The sequence below is a fragment of the Crinia signifera genome, chromosome 8, assembly GCF_055691185.1.
Source record: "Crinia signifera chromosome 8, ASM5569118v1, whole genome shotgun sequence".
NCBI classification, from domain to species: Eukaryota; Metazoa; Chordata; class Amphibia; order Anura; family Myobatrachidae; genus Crinia; species Crinia signifera.
The window spans coordinates 156938896-156957842 of record NC_139224.1 but is presented as its reverse complement, the minus strand read 5'-3'; the positions used below and the strand labels follow the sequence as shown (position 1 = coordinate 156957842).

The 18947-nt window shown below is 48.9% G+C and overlaps 1 long non-coding RNA gene across 1 annotated transcript; it reads right to left on the bottom strand.

The window, feature by feature from the left end:
- Positions 1–8216: 8216 nt before the first annotated feature.
- On the bottom strand, positions 8217–16237 carry LOC146026653 (uncharacterized). The gene is made up of 3 exons (XR_014454513.1): positions 16170–16237; positions 8590–8750; positions 8217–8463 (listed from the first exon to the last, which is right to left on the bottom strand). It is a non-coding gene; the product is annotated as an uncharacterized LOC146026653 (long non-coding RNA).
- Positions 16238–18947: the final 2710 nt, after the last annotated feature.

Below are 18947 nucleotides of genomic sequence, written 5' to 3'. Positions count from 1 at the left end.
TGAAGTATATTAATTGCCGCTACTGCCATCCTGACCCCTTTTACAGAATGCCGTCCCGTTATAAAACCCAACTGATGCTCTGTAAAAATATCCCCCGCTATTCGCTGAATTCTATTTGCGATTATTTTTGCCATAATTTTACAATCAGTATTTAAGAGTGTAATAGGGCGATAAGAGGATTCATTTTGTGGATCTTTATTGGCTTTCAAGATCAAGGTGGTGAGGGCTGCATTGAATTGGGGATATCGGGGAGTCTCATTTTGTAGGTGCTGGAGCAGACTAGTTACCGGGGCAATTAATTCATTTTGCAAGATTTTATAGTACTCCGTAGGTAGCCCATCAGGGCCAGGGGCTTTCCTGACTTTTAAAGAGCGAAGTACTGTGTCTAGTTCTTCTTTAGTGATATCTGAATCCAGATATTCTACATGGGCTTCATTGATTTTAGGGAGATCTATTTGTTTCAACAGGGTCTCTACCTGGTCCGCCTCCCATGGCACATCTGTATATATTTTAGCATAATACTCCTGCATTATTTTAATGATTTCTTCTTGTGCCGTTACTATCCGGCTATCTGTATTTGATTTTAACGCTGAGATATTATTACGCCCTTTTCTCACCTTAGTTAAGGCCGCCAAGAGTCTTCCCGAGCGATTACCCCATCTATAAAATTTATTTCTAGAATGATCCAATGAATACCTAGCCTGACTCAAAAGATAGGATTCCATTATCTGCCTATTTGTTTTATAATTATTAAAGGTAGTTAACGTTGGATTATCTATATATATATTAACGTTGGCAACCCTGGGCTATATAGAAGTGTAATGGGTTAGTTGATCCTATTCTCCCAGGTGTGCTGGTGATCCCTACATGAGTCCCCACAGTCCTGCTACACAGGGGGTTTGGTGACTATTTTATACTCTTGCAGTCAATTCCATCTTTAATATGAAGCAGCCTTAGTTAACCCTTGAGTGTCAACATCTCCGTGAGCGATGTGCACTCACATTTGTTATATAAATTCAAATAAAAAATGTTGTGTAAACAAAAGGTTAACGTATATTTCCTATATAAAGGTAATATTACAGGTCATTATGATGAATAAAAAAAATTATTTGAACATTTTAACAGCTATTTTAGCAAATTCACTGGGCATTTAATGGGTTAAATATTTACTCTCCAGCATTGGAAGAAGAACTAGAACTCCCAGCATGCTCTGCCAACCTAAAATAGAAGTTCTGACAGTTTTACTACAAATGAGTAATATGTGAATCCTTGTTTTAGTGGTATATATGGAATTTTCTTTTAAATCTAGATACTGTGTATATGACTGTGTAATACTGCCATCTAATGGACAAAATACAAAATGCAGGTTTACCAGGCTCATCTAAAGTTAGGTACACATTGGCTCTGATTCTGGTTGACAGTAAGCTGTGAAGCTTTCAGCTTACCGACTCCCAGAAGGCTTGCCACACTGTCCACCGAATCACTGCCCCCCTCCCCCCCCACCATTTCCCCTCACTACCATACGAGGGAATGTGTGACAAAGGGGGGTGTGCCACAAGTGGGGGGCATCCCCTGTCCAAACACGCCAACATTGCATGTTGATGAGGGCGCTCGCACAGAATGCTTGCGCAGGTATCAAACATCGGTCCCTAATGTGCGGGGGGGGGGGGGGGGGGGAATTGATTGGAGAATCAGAGTTATTATGTGATTTTAGCCAACGATATGCACCCTAAAGATATTAGTGTGCACCCACTATGTCAATAACAATGCATGCTCCCATGGGTCTTTAATGATTCCTTGCTACAGTATCTGAACATGCAGTCCAATCTGACAATATCCTCAGCAACTGCATGTTTGGCTGGGGTTCCAGTGATGTGACTAAATGATATTGTTAACAATATTGTATACATTATATTATAGTGTGTACCCAGCCTTACACACTAGCCAATGGGCTCTAACTCCAATATCATTAATGATATAGACGGTAAGCCTGGGCAAGCAATATTGTGCATAGACACTGAACAATATCGGTAAACAATATCGGCAGTGACATCACCCGCTCCCTGGCGACTGCATGCCTTGTTGACGATATAGTCACCATTGAGTTTGCAACATAGACAACGGTGGACGATGAGTCGTTAATGATGCGCGGGAGCAATATTGTTAACCATATTGATCATACACACTAAATGATTTTTTAGACAATATTGCTCAGATGGGCCAAAATGAGCGATAAGCAACATACCTTCCCATACCAAGAGTATCTTTCATGCATACAGAATTCACTTGGTTTTACAACTCTTTTATTAGAATATTACACTAACCGGCATCTTTGCTTCTCATTTATATGGATACTCATAGAACATACTAGCAGTCAGGGTTCCCTATCCTCCCAGAATGGCCGGGAGGCTCCCGTAGATCAGGTCCGCCTCCTGGCAGTGGTGTAACTATAAATTTTGCTCCCCCTGCCAAAAAATGTGTGGCGACCCCCCAGACTCCTCTCCAGCGTGTTTCCCCAGCATGTGATGTGATGACGTCACGCGCAGAACGGAGAAGCTGAAGCAGGAGAGACCAGCATACACTGCTGCTTCCCTTGGCTCCGACACATCCCAGGCCGCCCCAGCACGCCCATCCGCACCTCCATCCTGTACACAGTAGCCAATAGCCGGCTCTGTGTACAGTCACTTGAATCGGTGGAGGGATTTGTCACCTCTGCCATGGCCGCACCCACGCTGCGGCTGACTAGCCTCCGGTGCTCAGCCAGTGGGCAGCGGCAGGCAGCAGCATATCAGTGTATTTCGAGCGGGTGCCGGCGCCCACACAGACCCCACTGTGGCTTGCCCCACCCCCACCAGTGTCCCTAGCACCTCATCCTCTGCACCATACTGCCACACAGCCCCATAAACAGCACCGTCCCGCATTGCCCGCTACAGCCACAGTCCGCCTCTGCTGCCTGCTGACACTCACCCCCTGGAAGCAGCTGCGAACACTCACATCCCTGCCGCACCATCCTCCCACCTGCCAGTGCAGTGAGCCTGCGCTACACAGCCCGCCTCTCCTCCCTGCTGCCACAACCAGACCAAGCGCCACCCCGCACCGCCTGCAGGAAACAAAAGGCAACACCATCCTTCATTGCCCACCGCCGCAAACACAGGACCTGCTGCCTCTACAGAGCGGCATTACAAGCCTACAGAAGGTAGGAAAACCTCTGCGGGACTCCAGCTCTGTAAAGGATGGTAAATATTGCACACTGTTTATGCTAACACACTCTTGCACGCTGCACCTTCCAAGTGACAAAGGTGCAGTGAACACTCACCCCTACCACACCCACAGTACCACTGTACACTGAGCCACCTCGCATACCACTCCCGCAACCGCGCTACTAATGCACCAACCCACACCACCCCCAAAACACCTGCAGCACACCCAACCCTACCACACCCGCAGGTCCACTTTACAGTGAGCCACCTCGCATACCACACTCCCCCAACCTCGCTACTAATGCACCCACCCACACCACCACCACACCCAAACCTCCTAACCCCCAGGACCCCTGCAACCAGCCGCCGCAACACTGCACCTGCCCATCCCCCAACCACATTACACACCCACCCATCCATCCCTCCCACGCCGCCACCGTCCCCACACCAATAAGCACCCTCCCCCACCCACAGCACACGCCTGCACTACACTCACACCCCCCATCCAACTGCCTGCATCCTTTTTTCCGTTCCGCAGTACCCCTGCAACCAGCCGCCTCAATACAAGTTGGCCATTCCCCTCCTACATTACACATGCACCCATCCGTCCCCCCACCCACACAAACCACCACCACCCCCACACTTCACACACCCATGCAACTGCCCGTCACGCAACCAGTCCACCCCCCCACCTAACCAACATACACCACCCACACCTTACGTGGAACTCTAACACCCACAGAATCCCCCCACCTGACACTTGCCCACCACATGGTACACTCGCACACCACCCTCACCCACCCACAGCACTACCCCCCCCCCCCCCCCCCGCCACTCCACCACCAATGGTACAGCGGACTTTACCACAGCACACCAAAACCCCCTCAACCCGCAGTATCCATGCACCCACCCATGCCAACACCCGCCCATCACCTACCCGCGCACCCATCCCTCTCCCAAAAGCACTACCCTTGCTGCTACATCCGCAGTTCCATCGCATATGCACCTTACAAACACGGCGCACCCCCCGCACCTGACCAACCCACATGGCCCACCTCCCAACATACACTTCACCACACACAGTATCCCCACACCCACCACTTCACAACACACACCAACCGCTAACACTTTTCAACACCCCTAGCACCCTTGCACCCAACTCTCCACCACCCACCACACCCCTACCTACATCACCCCCCCCTTTAACACCCACCACACCTCCACATCCCCTGCATCGCATACTCTCCCAGCTACAGCTCACCTACACCTGCCCATCCCACACCCACAGCATCTTACTAAAGTTGCAATAAAAAACACATCCTTCATAATGATAAATAAATTATATTTAACGCAATAAAAATATTCACAGTTTAAGGGGGCGCAGCCCCTTACGACGGTGTGAAGAGCGCCGGTAGGGCGCGATGAATCACCTAGTTCTTTGTATAATATATAACTCCTGTTCTGTTTTACTGTAGGTGTTTTAAGTCAGATCTTTTACTGCTACTATTACTGTTTATGTAAATGCATTCTGAATGACAGCAACATCCTACCATCCTTCTACAAGAATATATAACCAACTAGGTGATTCATTGCGCCCCGTGCCCCCCCTCCCGCAATTCACCCCCACGATTCATGTCACTCCCCCTCCCGCAATTCGCAACCCCCCCTCGCGCGATTCACGTCCCCTCCGCCCTCTCCCGAGATTCGCGGACACCTGCGCCCCCTCCCTCCCTTGATTCACGGCACCCCCCGCGCCCCTCCCGCAATTCACGGCACCACTAAGCCCCTCTTTAGTCCCCCATATACTCACACACCACTATCACTACCCAGCTTCCTGCTCTCCTGAACCGTAACTTCCACCACTGGGGAGTCGCTGACGCTGTTTTGCCCACATGCCCCTATCATGCCTCATAGCCCAGCCTCCTGCTCTCATGCACCCTAACTCCCACCTAGTAGGAGGAGACACTGACTCAGGGCCACCATCCTGTACTCCTGTACTGCCACACTGGACCCTCACCCACTGGCAGAAGCTGAACAGTATCTCCCACCCTCCTCTTTAGTGCCCACACACCCCTATCACTACCCAGCCTCCTGTTTTCCTGTGTCGTGACCTCCGCCAGTGGGGAGCCGCTGACTAAAAAGCACCCTACTATACTATTGCACACACACACACACACCTAAACAACATGCACACACAGCCCCCACACCCACAAATGTCACTATACCATCCACACTATCAATGTATATCTTACTCTGTAACCGCTTTTTAATTAAACAAAACAATACACACCCCCTTCCACATCATAGAATCGAATAGAATAGAATAGAATCAACTTTATTGGCCATGTGTGCTTGCGCACACTAGGAATTTTTTGTGGATTACAGTGCAGCATCAAGCAGGGATGAAAAGGGGGGGAGGGAGACATTACATATATTACATAAAGACATTACAAGCATTTAATTTCTAGCTACGACTATGGTGGTCAGGTCACCAAGTAGGGACACGTTGTTTGGCTGTTGATATTGGGATTGCTCTCTATTTAACACATCTCACCTATAACTCAAGTTGCAATACAGGCATCAGTCATACAATTCTAACCATCTTTCTCATATACAAATGTTCACAAATTAAGGGGGCGCAGCCCCTTACGACGTTGTGAAGAGCGCCCGTAGGGTGCGATGAATCACCTAGTATTATATACATGTGTTTGTGCAGAAAATGTTATATTTTTCTCTAGGATCCAAGTGGCCTAGAAATGGCCCTAGTCTTTGCACAACGTTTGGTGGTGATTTCTGAATTATTTATATGGAATAATAGATGTTTTGCTTATTAAGCTGAAAGTTGGTCAGTGCATTCTATCACAGCAAGTCTGACAGCACATTTAAGGCCCCCATACACTATAAGATTTATCTGACCTGTAAAATTGCATCTGATTTCCCTTGAACTTCCCCAGCAGCTTCCCAGGAGGCCTACATACAATTTGACACTTGATGTGCCATTTTTTACATCCAATTTGCATCAGATAAATCACATGTGATTTATCTGACCCAAATTGGATGTGCCATGAGATTTATCTAATGGGATGGCCCTAGGGAGTGGCCTGAACAGTGCTATATAAATGTAATATTGTCTAAAAGGTAAAAACTCATAAAAAATTATCCCCATCCTCCCATTCCCAAGCATAACCAGCCCAGGGCTCATTGAGCAAGTCCTGGTTCTGGAAATATGGTTAAAAAATTATGTAGGAGTTTCCTGTATTTCTAAAACCAGCAGCGGGTTATTAAACTGGTTCTGGGTGCAAAAATATAGGGCACAAAAAGAGTACGGCTCCCCATTATATTTGCAACCAGCATCGGGCTCCAACAGTCAACAATGAAATGCCACAGTCGGGGCACACTTTTTATACAAGGTCCCCATGCCAAAGCATTCTCACTGTGACTGGTAACCCCTGGCCGTGGGTTCCTTGAGGACTTGGGTCCCCCCCAGCACACCCATGGACCAGGTATGTCCCGATGCCCCTGAGAGGTGGGCACTGGTCTGATAGTATTGTGGGTACTTGTGTATTAGCATATAAGAAATGGGTGCATAAATGTGTTGTCCGGTGTGCTGTATTTGTAGTATGACGGGCACCCTCTAAAATATTGTAGTTAGTGGCTGTGTTAATATATATATATATATATATACATATATATATATATATATATACACACACACATACACACACACACACTCTCAGCATAAATAATATCCTCAGACACAGCTGAATGTAGGCAGCGTTTCAATGCCCTGCATGGATGCAGAGACCGGCAGTCCATCTCCCCGAGCAGGCACCATCACACAGTGCCCTCTTTCGCTCACGCACATAGTGTCACCATCACTATCAAGTGGGCATATAATGTAATACCCGTAATGTCATGTATATAGGAGCGATAGACCTATGAGGTCATGTGTTTAAGGCCCCTTAGGGACTACTGCAGATTCAATGCCTTGTAAAATCCCATAGAAAAAAATTAGAGATGTTAGCCATTGGAACGTGTATTATCCAGTACCTTCACAGAAGGTGATTGGGACTTTGTCAGAAAAGTACAAGGAAACCCCTCGTGGAGGGGAAAATGGACTGAGCCACTCGGATCAACCTGCTAGTGGACGGCTTCAAATGCCCCGTCCAAGGGGTTAACGGGGATTCTGTGAAAGCAGGGTGAATAAAGTTTTGGGGCTCGCGCTGAGAGCGGGCAACAGCCAGCGCGAGGAGCCAGTGAAAGAGATATAGAAGAAAGAGCCGTTAAAGCGGGTGGCGCAGTTGTTCCGGAGCGGTGATAGAGAGTGGAAGCTGCGCTGCTACGGGAGGTACAATCCCGTGTTGAGGGAAGAGAATTAAGATTACCGGAATAGTTGGAGAGCTGCTGGGACAGTGTCACGTTGTTCCATTCGGGTGAACCGGCCGGGTGACCATTCCGACGGAGTCCGGTGACGAGTGGAGGGGAGCGGCTTGCGACGTCATCGGTGAGGTGGCGTCTGTCAGGAGCCGAAGGCCGGAGAGAGGCGTCAGTGGAGAGGCGGTGCCCGGCTCTGTAATAGAAAACCAGGGAGTGGTGAGTAATAACCCTGCCCATTACACACTCCCATCACGCCCACAGACCCGCCTCTGGGTATTTGTATAACGCAGGGACGACTCATGCCAGCTGCATAGCTACATATCAGCCTCCAGTCGCTACATTAGAGACAGTATCAGCCTATTAATCCCCATACACTGTGAGGAATTATACCCTGCCTAGTGAACAAGGGATACACTGAACTCCGTAGCAGGAGAAGGGAATCCAGTCACATTGTATCGGATAGAGAGAGATAGACTTATACTCCAACTGGAGAAAAGGCTACACCCGGCTTAAGCAGGGGCCAGGGGACGCCTAAAAGACTAGTACCAGATACCACCCGCAGGCTAGGGAGAGGGCTAAACCCGGCTTAAGAAGGGGCCAGGGGACGCCTAAAAGCCTTATACCAGTTACTACCTACAGTTGAGGGAACGGGCTAAACCCGGCTTAAGAAGGGGCCAGGGGACGCCTAAAAGCCTTATACCAGTTACTACCTACAGTTGAGGGAACGGGCTAAACCCGGCTTAAGAAGGGGCCAGGGGACGCCCAGAAAAGAAAGGAGAATATAAATAGACACAACCAGGAGTACAGGAAGAGGTGGTACTGCAGACAGGACGGCTATCGGGACAGTAATCAGTCCAAACGCCTGAAAAGCAGGAGCTACTTTACTCTCAGCCTGCATACAGTGCAACACAGCTTGTTACCCTGCCAGGTTACTTTACTGTTTCTAACGCATCCCCTTGCTATCAAGGAAATCCCTACGGCCACCACTTCACACCGAGGAGGATACTTTCACCCTAGCCTACATAAGGCGATAGAGAGGTAAACTATTGGAAGCTGTAAGGAAAGAAACTAGAAAGTGGGGCTGATTAACTATAGTACACTTACCTTTGCATATACTGTTGACATTCCGGAGTTGTCTGAGCTCTCGCTGGACTGTGGCCACGGGGTAGAACTCTGTAAGGGAATAAAAGCGCTTAGTTTAGACAGTTAGAGTTAAGAAGTGAGTGTAATATATATTATTGCGCAATAATAGGGTGGCAATCTTGTTTATTGCCACTTCAGAGTTTGTGTTAACCACATTTGTTAATTGCAGTGAATACGGTAAGGTGCTTTAGTAATGTGTTAAGAGGAATCCTAGCGGAAGGAGGACCGTGGGAGTCGAAAGCAGGTTCCAGTGCAATAAAAAAATCGGTTTTGTACATTGTATTCCTTACCAACTGCCATATATTGTTTTGTTATGTATTGATGGTTCTGTGATGTTGTGCTTTTGACTGTACAAGAAGCTAACTCTCCTAAATAATAAAGAAACGTTGTAAACCGTCTGCAATCTTCTGTGGAAAATAAAAACAAGAAACCATACTTACCTACTGGGAGTCCGAGCCTATCGACGGTGAGAGGTGAAGAACCTACAATTACGCAGAGGTTTACATTTGGCGTCATTGAACAGGATACGATCAAGAAAATGGCGGACGAAGTGATAGATAATGAAAAGCCATCAGGAAGTCAGGCACAACCGGAGCAGTCAGTCGTGGTCAGCTCCTCACCTGGTCCTTTACCCGGTCAAAGTGGTGTAACGGGTGGGAGTGTGATTACCATGCCATACTACTTTGGCACCCCTTGGTTACCGACGTTTTCGGGAGAGTACCCAAGAAAGGAAACTACCACGTTTACAGATTTCCAGAAGAAGATGCGGTCGACATTCAAAATCTATCCTCTGACAGTGGAGCAGCAAATAGAGATTCTGATTGGTCAGCTAAAAGGATCGGCATTACGAGAAGTACTATCATGGCCTGATGCAGAAAAAGAAACCGTAGAACACATCTTCAAAAGGTTAGGCACTACCTTTGACGTTACGACATTGTCAGAATTAAAGTCCAGATTCTATGCCCGGAAGCAGCGGCCTCACGAGACCTTGAGAGACTTTGCTCTAAGTATATTGGAGTCCTACCAAGATATTAAAGCGATTAGCAGTACAGAAATTGTAGATGTCGAGAACACCTTGATCAGCCGACTCATCGAGGGGGTCCACTGCGGTAACATCAAGTCCCAACTGAAATTACTGAGACTGCAAAAGACTAGAGTCTCCTTTTTGGACTTCAAAGAGGCGGCAATTAAGTTGTTCGGATCGTTACAAAAGACAGAGGCAGAGGTGTCGTTCCCAGAACTACCTGGATACCAAGAACAGGACTCAGCGGGGGAAGGAGAGTATGCGGGGGCCGTGGGAGTCTCCAGGAATTTGCCTACTGTGATTCAACATGTTCAAGCACCCGCCCCAGACCTCCCATCCTCATGGAAGGGGCAGATGGAGGAGCTATCGTCCGAAATGGCCAACATGAGGAGGGATCTGCAAAGGCTGGTGAATCAGGGGCAGTCGGGAAGACCAGAAGGGGGATGGCGCTCTGGACCTCGCCGGCCCAGAAACGAATGGCAAAATCGGGCCCAAGGACAGGGGCGAAGAGCCTCCGACCAGTTTGACTCTCAGGGCCGGCCTATCTGCCGAGGATGTGGACGGGCTGGGCATATCGAGCGATTCTGTCGTGAAGAGCAGCCTTTAAACCCGAGAACCCCGAGGACCGAGACCGACCCTCGGGGGCCATCACCCCAATAGGTCATGAACCCGACGGCTGGTGTGGAAAATATGTTGGACCTTGCCCCATCATACCAGTTAAGATCGGGGAAATCGAATTCTTTGCTACGTTGGACACTGGCTCCCAGGTGTCAACTATTCAACGCAACGTCTATCAACAGTACTGGGGTACGAGTCAACCCTCTCCGCCTCCCCCGACGTGGATGAGACTACTAGCCGGCAACGGTCTCGATATCCAGTGCACAGGGTATTGTGAATTTGACTTTCAAGTGGGACCGGCTACCTTCGCCAAGCAGGGTTTCATTATTACAGAGGTCAGTGATGTGTCAGTCCCCGCCATTATCATTGGCATGAACATTCTAGCCCATTGTCCTGAAGCCCTGATTGCAGCCTTGACCTTTGAGGTCCGGCAAGCGGCCCCAAGGCTAAAACAACCGCTACAAAAGGTCATCCGCGTCCTGCAAGCTCAACAGTGCTTTCAAAATCTGGATGGAGGAGTTGGGAGAATCAGGACAACCGATCGAAAGGCTATCCTTTTACAGCCTAACTCCGAAACGATAGTCTGGGGAAAGACCAGATGTGGACCCGCCGGAAAACCTTATGAGGCCGTTGTAGAACCCTGTCCTGCCTCCAGCCGAACCGATGTGATTGTGGCCCGGGCCTTAGTGACTGTACATGATGGCAGAGTTCCCGTCAGAATCCTAAACCCGCACGATTATGTGGTGCGACTACACCGAAACTATGTCCTGGCTAAGCTGTCATGGGTCACATTTCAAGACATTTACGACTCCTTGACCCTGAGGATAATTCAAGCTGAACAGACCTCGGCTGGCGAGTCCACAGAGCAACAATGGTGGGACGAAATTCACATTGGGGATGAAAGAACTCCGGTAGAACTCAAGGAAGGCATCCTAAAGGTTGTGAAAGAGAATGCCAGTACGTTCAGCCAACACGCGACTGACTTTGGGAAGGTCGAGACGGTGCGTCATCACATACCTACCGGAGATGCTCCCCCCATCAAAGAGCGGTATCGTCCCATAGCGCCCACTATGTATCAGCCTGTTCGGAAACTGCTGGAAGAAATGAAGGCTGCGGGTGTGGTGCGTGAGAGTCATAGTCCCTGGGCCGCGCCAATTGTGATAGTAAAAAAAAAGGACGGAAATTTGAGATTCTGCGTGGACTACCGCAAATTAAATCAAATAACACATAAGGACGCATATCCGTTACCCCGTATTGAGGAGGCCCTTACAGCTCTGAAGGCAGCCACCTATTTCTCAACATTGGACCTTACGTCGGGCTACTGGCAAATACAAATGGCGGAGGGCGACAGAGAGAAGACAGCTTTCACTACGCCCATGGGGCTATACGAATTTGATAGGATGCCCTTTGGCTTATGTAATGCCCCTGGGACATTTCAGAGAGCAATGGAACATTGCCTGGGGTACCGAAATTTCGATATGGTCTTACTTTATTTGGACGACATCATCGTTTTTTCAGGGACTTATCACGAACACTTGGCCCATCTAGACGAAGTCTTTAAACGTCTCGCCACCTATGGATTGAAAGTTAAACCCTCCAAGTGCCATTTATTGAAGGAGAGCGTAAAATACTTAGGGCATGTCGTGAGTGCTACCGGAGTTGTCCCAGATCCAGAGAAAATTGAGGCCATTCAAAATTGGCCGGTGCCCACAAACGTGAAGGAAGTCCGTAGTTTCCTGGGGTTTGTGGGCTACTATCGGAGATTCGTACAGAACTTTGCCCAGGTAGTGAACCCCATTCACGAGCTGCTGCGTGGAGTCAGCAAGAAAGTTAGCGGCAAGAACTCCTCGATACAGTGGACCGAGCGTCAACAGAAGGCCTTTGAAACATTAAAGAGGCTCATGACTGAAACCCCGGTGCTAGCCTATCCTGACTTCAGTCAGCCCTTTCAATTATACACCGACGCCAGCTATTTGGGATTAGGGGCTGTGTTGTCACAACGACAGCATGGACAAGAACGAATCATTGCCTGTGCGAGTAGGAGCTTGAAAAAGACCGAAAGAAACGACGCTAATTATAGCGCTTTTAAATTAGAACTGTTGGCGCTAGTGTGGGCCGTCACCGAGAAATTCAAACATTATCTCGCCTCAACGCCATTTGTGGCCTACACTGACAATAATCCTGTAGCCCACTTGTCCACCGCACAGCTTGGGGCATTAGAGCAGCGCTGGTGCTCCCGGCTAGCTAATTATGACTTTGCCATTAAATACCGCAGTGGGAGGAGTAACAGCAATGCCGATGCCTTGTCCCGACTCCCTGAGAGGCAGGGCCCAGCGGAAAGAGAGGAAGATCTCTGGGAGGATCTGGAAATGCCAGCCTTCTACACCTTACTCACCTGTCGTCGCGATCCACGGCCTTGCCGACAGTTGACTTGCTCTAAAGACCAAACCCCTGGTGATGCGCCCGGTTCAGAGACTAAGTGGGAACAAATTCAGCAGGGTAGTCCCGTGCTAAGAGAACTACAGACACTGCTATCCTCTCCACAGGGCTGGGGCAAAGAGGAACGCCAGAGGGCCGAGCCTGAACTAACCAAGTTGTGGCGACAACGCGATAAACTCCGGTACCAAAGGGGACTGCTCGTCCGTGCCACCATAAACGCAAAAACCCATCTACCCGTATTACAAATTGTCATACCTCGTCAGGAAAGGGGTGATCTGCTTCGGGCGTACCACGATTGTTCCGGGCATTTCGGTACTGACAAACTGGAAGCCATGATCCGTCAACGGTTCTATTGGGTCGGCATGAGACAAGACATAGGGGAATGGTGTCTGCAATGCCCTACCTGTGCCATAAAGAAGCAGCCCTCGGGGATGCAGAAGGCCCCCCTTCATTCGATTCACAGTGGTCAGCCACTGGAACTGGTTTCAATTGACCACGTCAAACTGGAGCCTAGCCCAAGCGGTTATCAATATGCCGTGACAATTATCGACCACTTCACTAAGTATGCGGTAGCCTTGCCCGTAAAGAACTTGTCCGCTGAAACTACAGCAGAGATTGTTTGGAGAGCCTTTGTCCGACCCTATGGTTACCCACAACGGATCCTGACGGACCAAGGACCCGCCTTTGAGTCCAGACTCTTCCAGGAGCTATGCCGGCTGTACGGATGCAAAAAAGTACGCACTACGGCCTATCATCCGCAGGGGAATGGAGCCTGCGAGAGGATGAACCGATCCTTAGTTAGCCTCCTGCGGGCTCTACCCGATGTGGAAAGGAAGAATTGGCCCACCCTGCTGCCGGAAATAACTTTTATTTATAACAACACCGAACATAGCACCACTGGGTTCACCCCATACTACCTACTTTTCGGTCGAGAGGGAAAATTGCCTGTCGATCTTCAGTTGGATGTCCCTTGCGAATCTGATTCCGAAAAACTGCCAAGGAGTGATTGGGTGCTGGAACATCGGAAGCGGTTACAAGCTGCCTACAAAATTGTGGAACAGTCGACTAGACAGTCTCAACACCAGCAGACCAAGTACTATAACGAGACCGCAAAAGCCGAACCGCTGAAGACAGGTGACTTCGTATGGAGAAAGAATAATCGGCGCAACAGCAAACTGGATTCCTTCTGGGAGAAAACTCCATACCAAATCATAGACAGTTCCAAAGCCGATGTGGACGTCTATCGAGTACTCCGAGTGGGCGACACCGCGGCTAGCCATGTGCATCGAAACCAACTCAAGAAGTGCTATCAGGCAGATGTCGATACACCAAGCATCTCGCCAGGAGTCAGCGAGAGGTCGACGCCCCCCAAAGCAAATGAAAGCCAACAATTCTTCAATGAAATGCTGAAAATGTTCTGGCCTATCCATGGGAACTTGCTCGTAACCTATCCAGAGGCTAGTTCCAAGGCTGTGGTTGAAATGTTTGATGTAAATACATGTGAAAAAGCTGTGGCTCCCCTGGATGAGTCTGCTGTCTTGTCTTCCGGACCCGACGCGGATCAAATGAGGGGAATGGATGACGAAACAGTCGACGGGCCAGTTGAATTAAGAAGGTCCATTCGGACCACCAAGGGGGTTTTGCCCCGTCGGTACTGTGATTGATCATACTGTGTATATATGTGTACGTTGACAGATGTTATATGTGACGTCTATAAGTAATATTGTAATTCTTGGGGTGGACACAAATGTGCTGGAGGACCAGCAAAATTCAGCGGGGGAATGTGTAATACCCGTAATGTCATGTATATAGGAGCGATAGACCTATGAGGTCATGTGTTTAAGGCCCCTTAGGGACTACTGCAGATTCAATGCCTTGTAAAATCCCATAGAAAAAAATTAGAGATGTTAGCCATTGGAACGTGTATTATCCAGTACCTTCACAGAAGGTGATTGGGACTTTGTCAGAAAAGTACAAGGAAACCCCTCGTGGAGGGGAAAATGGACTGAGCCACTCGGATCAACCTGCTAGTGGACGGCTTCAAATGCCCCGTCCAAGGGGTTAACGGGGATTCTGTGAAAGCAGGGTGAATAAAGTTTTGGGGCTCGCGCTGAGAGCGGGCAACAGCCAGCGCGAGGAGCCAGTGAAAGAGATATAGAAGAAAGAGCCGTTAAAGCGGGTGGCGCAGTTGTTCCGGAGCGGTGATAGAGAGTGGAAGCTGCGCTGCTACGGGAGGTACAATCCCGTGTTGAGGGAAGAGAATTAAGATTACCGGAATAGTTGGAGAGCTGCTGGGACAGTGTCACGTTGTTCCATTCGGGTGAACCGGCCGGGTGACCATTCCGACGGAGTCCGGTGACGAGTGGAGGGGAGCGGCTTGCGACGTCATCGGTGAGGTGGCGTCTGTCAGGAGCCGAAGGCCGGAGAGAGGCGTCAGTGGAGAGGCGGTGCCCGGCTCTGTAATAGAAAACCAGGGAGTGGTGAGTAATAACCCTGCCCATTACACACTCCCATCACGCCCACAGACCCGCCTCTGGGTATTTGTATAACGCAGGGACGACTCATGCCAGCTGCATAGCTACATATCAGCCTCCAGTTGCTACATTAGAGACAGTATCAGCCTATTAATCCCCATACACTGTGAGGAATTATACCCTGCCTAGTGAACAAGGGATACACTGAACTCCGTAGCAGGAGAAGGGAATCCAGTCACATTGTATCGGATAGAGAGAGATAGACTTATACTCCAACTGGAGAAAAGGCTACACCCGGCTTAAGCAGGGGCCAGGGGACGCCTAAAAGACTAGTACCAGATACCACCCGCAGGCTAGGGAGAGGGCTAAACCCGGCTTAAGAAGGGGCCAGGGGACGCCTAAAAGCCTTATACCAGTTACTACCTACAGTTGAGGGAACGGGCTAAACCCGGCTTAAGAAGGGGCCAGGGGACGCCTAAAAGCCTTATACCAGTTACTACCTACAGTTGAGGGAACGGGCTAAACCCGGCTTAAGAAGGGGCCAGGGGACGCCCAGAAAAGAAAGGAGAATATAAATAGACACAACCAGGAGTACAGGAAGAGGTGGTACTGCAGACAGGACGGCTATCGGGACAGTAATCAGTCCAAACGCCTGAAAAGCAGGAGCTACTTTACTCTCAGCCTGCATACAGTGCAACACAGCTTGTTACCCTGCCAGGTTACTTTACTGTTTCTAACGCATCCCCTTGCTATCAAGGAAATCCCTACGGCCACCACTTCACACCGAGGAGGATACTTTCACCCTAGCCTACATAAGGCGATAGAGAGGTAAACTATTGGAAGCTGTAAGGAAAGAAACTAGAAAGTGGGGCTGATTAACTATAGTACACTTACCTTTGCATATACTGTTGACATTCCGGAGTTGTCTGAGCTCTCGCTGGACTGTGGCCACGGGGTAGAACTCTGTAAGGGAATAAAAGCGCTTAGTTTAGACAGTTAGAGTTAAGAAGTGAGTGTAATATATATTATTGCGCAATAATAGGGTGGCAATCTTGTTTATTGCCACTTCAGAGTTTGTGTTAACCACATTTGTTAATTGCAGTGAATACGGTAAGGTGCTTTAGTAATGTGTTAAGAGGAATCCTAGCGGAAGGAGGACCGTGGGAGTCGAAAGCAGGTTCCAGTGCAATAAAAAAATCGGTTTTGTACATTGTATTCCTTACCAACTGCCATATATTGTTTTGTTATGTATTGATGGTTCTGTGATGTTGTGCTTTTGACTGTACAAGAAGCTAACTCTCCTAAATAATAAAGAAACGTTGTAAACCGTCTGCAATCTTCTGTGGAAAATAAAAACAAGAAACCATACTTACCTACTGGGAGTCCGAGCCTATCGACGGTGAGAGGTGAAGAACCTACAATTACGCAGAGGTTTACAATAATATTCCTTACTAGGCAAAATTTGCCTAGTAAGGAATATTTGATGCCCACCTGATAGTCAATTTTAAAATGCATGTTGTCTTTGTTTATTGTTGTTGTTAGTTGTCATGGTGATAGTGACACTATGCACGAGCGCGGGAGGGCACTGCGTGATGACATCACACGGCGTCTGCTCAGGGAGATGGACCCCCGGTCTCTGCGTCCCTGTCTGCATAATAGTGTATAAAAGGTATGTCATTTCTATATATTTGAGCATTACGAAAAAATGCCAAATAATTGAATTGTTTCCTACATTCAGCGGTCTGAGGATATTATTTATACTGAGAGTGCCACGCTTCCCTCCTGCAGTGTGTGTGTTTATATATATATATATATATATATATATATATATAGTAGTCAGCGGCGGTACAAGCAGCGGCACTCCAAGGATTTAAAAATATGCTTTAATGGTGCTCCGACGTTTCGGGGTTGCGTGAAAGCACATTTTATAATCCTTGGAGTGCCGCTGACTTATATATATATATATATATATATATATATATATATATATATATATATATACACATACATATATTGATGAATGCAACTTTTCAAGGCTATGGCAGTAGGGACTCCGTTTCCTATACTATACTGCGATTACAAAGCACACAGCATAGGGAGTACACAGAAGACTCCCCTACCCCAGTACACTGTATGCACCACAGTGGAACTCCAGGAGCAGGGGAAAGGGGGGTCGGGCTGCACTGCCTGAGCTGACAGTAAACTCCAGCAGCAGGGGATGGGAGGATGGGGCTGTCGGGCTGTGCAACCCGAGCTGACAGTAAACTCCGGCAGAAGGGGAGAGGGCTGCGCTGCCCGGGCTGTTAGTAAACTCCAGCAGCAGGGGAGGGGAGGAGGGGGGCTGTCGGGCTGTGCAAACCGAGCTGACAGTAAACTCCGGCAGCAGGGGAGAGGGCTGCGCTGCACGGGCTGTCAGTGAACTCCGGCAGCAGGGGAGAGGGGGGGTCGGGCTGCGCTAGACTGCAGTGCCCGGGCAGACAATTGTTTCCTCTTCCCGTCCACTGCCCGCCTGCCCCTTCCGGTGACGTGTGTTCTACTGGGGGTCCGGGAGCACCAGAACTAGGTACACAGATATATCGGATCTGAAACATCGTGGGTGCTAAAAAGCACCCACGATGTGCCCATGATGGGTCAGATTCCGATATATCTGACGTTCAGCAGGTCCGACGCCCTGATCCGATCTGATGCGCACGGGAACGCACATCAGATCAGATCAGATGTCAAACACATGCGATTTTCGGCCGATTTCATCCGATTTATCGGCCCAAAGGGCCGAAATCGGATGAAATCGGCCGAAAATCGCATAGTGTATGGGGGCCTTTAGACGGTTCTAACTTAACAGCCAAATGAATATTGCGTTGGTCCATGGTGACTGTGCCACTACCAATTCTTAAAGAACTGGTAACCCCATCGCCAAGGGGCCACGCCCGATAGCCATGCAATAACAGACACGGGTGGTTTGGGTTTCTTTGTCTCAGGTTCCCAAGCCTGTTTGTGGGTCTCTTTGTCTCAGGTTCCTAAGCCTGTTTGTGGGTCTCTTTGTCTCAGGTTCCTAAGCCTGTTTGTGGGTCTCTTTGTCTCAGGTTCCTAAGCCTGTTTGTGGGTCTCTTTGTCTCAGGTTCCTAAGCCTGTATGTGGGTCTCTTTGTCTGAGGTTCCCAAGCCTGTTTGTGGGTCTCTTTGTCTCAGGTTCCTAAGCCTGTTTGTGGGTCTCTTTGTCTCAGGTTCCTAAGCCTGTATGTGGGTCTCTTTGTCTCAGGTTCCTAAGCCTGTTTGTGGGTCTCTTTGTCTCAGGTTCCTAAGCCTGTATGTGGGTCTCTTTGTCTCAGGTTCCTAAGCCTGTATGTGGGTCTCTTTGTCTGAGGTTCCCAAGCCTGTTTGTGGGTCTCTTTGTCTCAGGTTCCTAAGCCTGTTTGTGGGTCTCTTTGTCTCAGGTTCCTAAGCCTGTTTGTGGGTCTCTTTGTCTCAGGTTCCTAAGCCTGTATGTGGGTCTCTTTGTCTCAGGTTCCCAAGCCTGTTTGTGGGTCTCTTTGTCTGAGGTTCCCAAGCCTGTTTGTGGGTCTCTTTGTCTGAGGTTCCCAAGCCTGTTTGTGGGTCTCTTTGTCTGAGGTTCCTAAGCCTGTTTGTGGGTCTCTTTTTGGTTCCCAAGCCAGATCTGAAACTGGTAACTCCA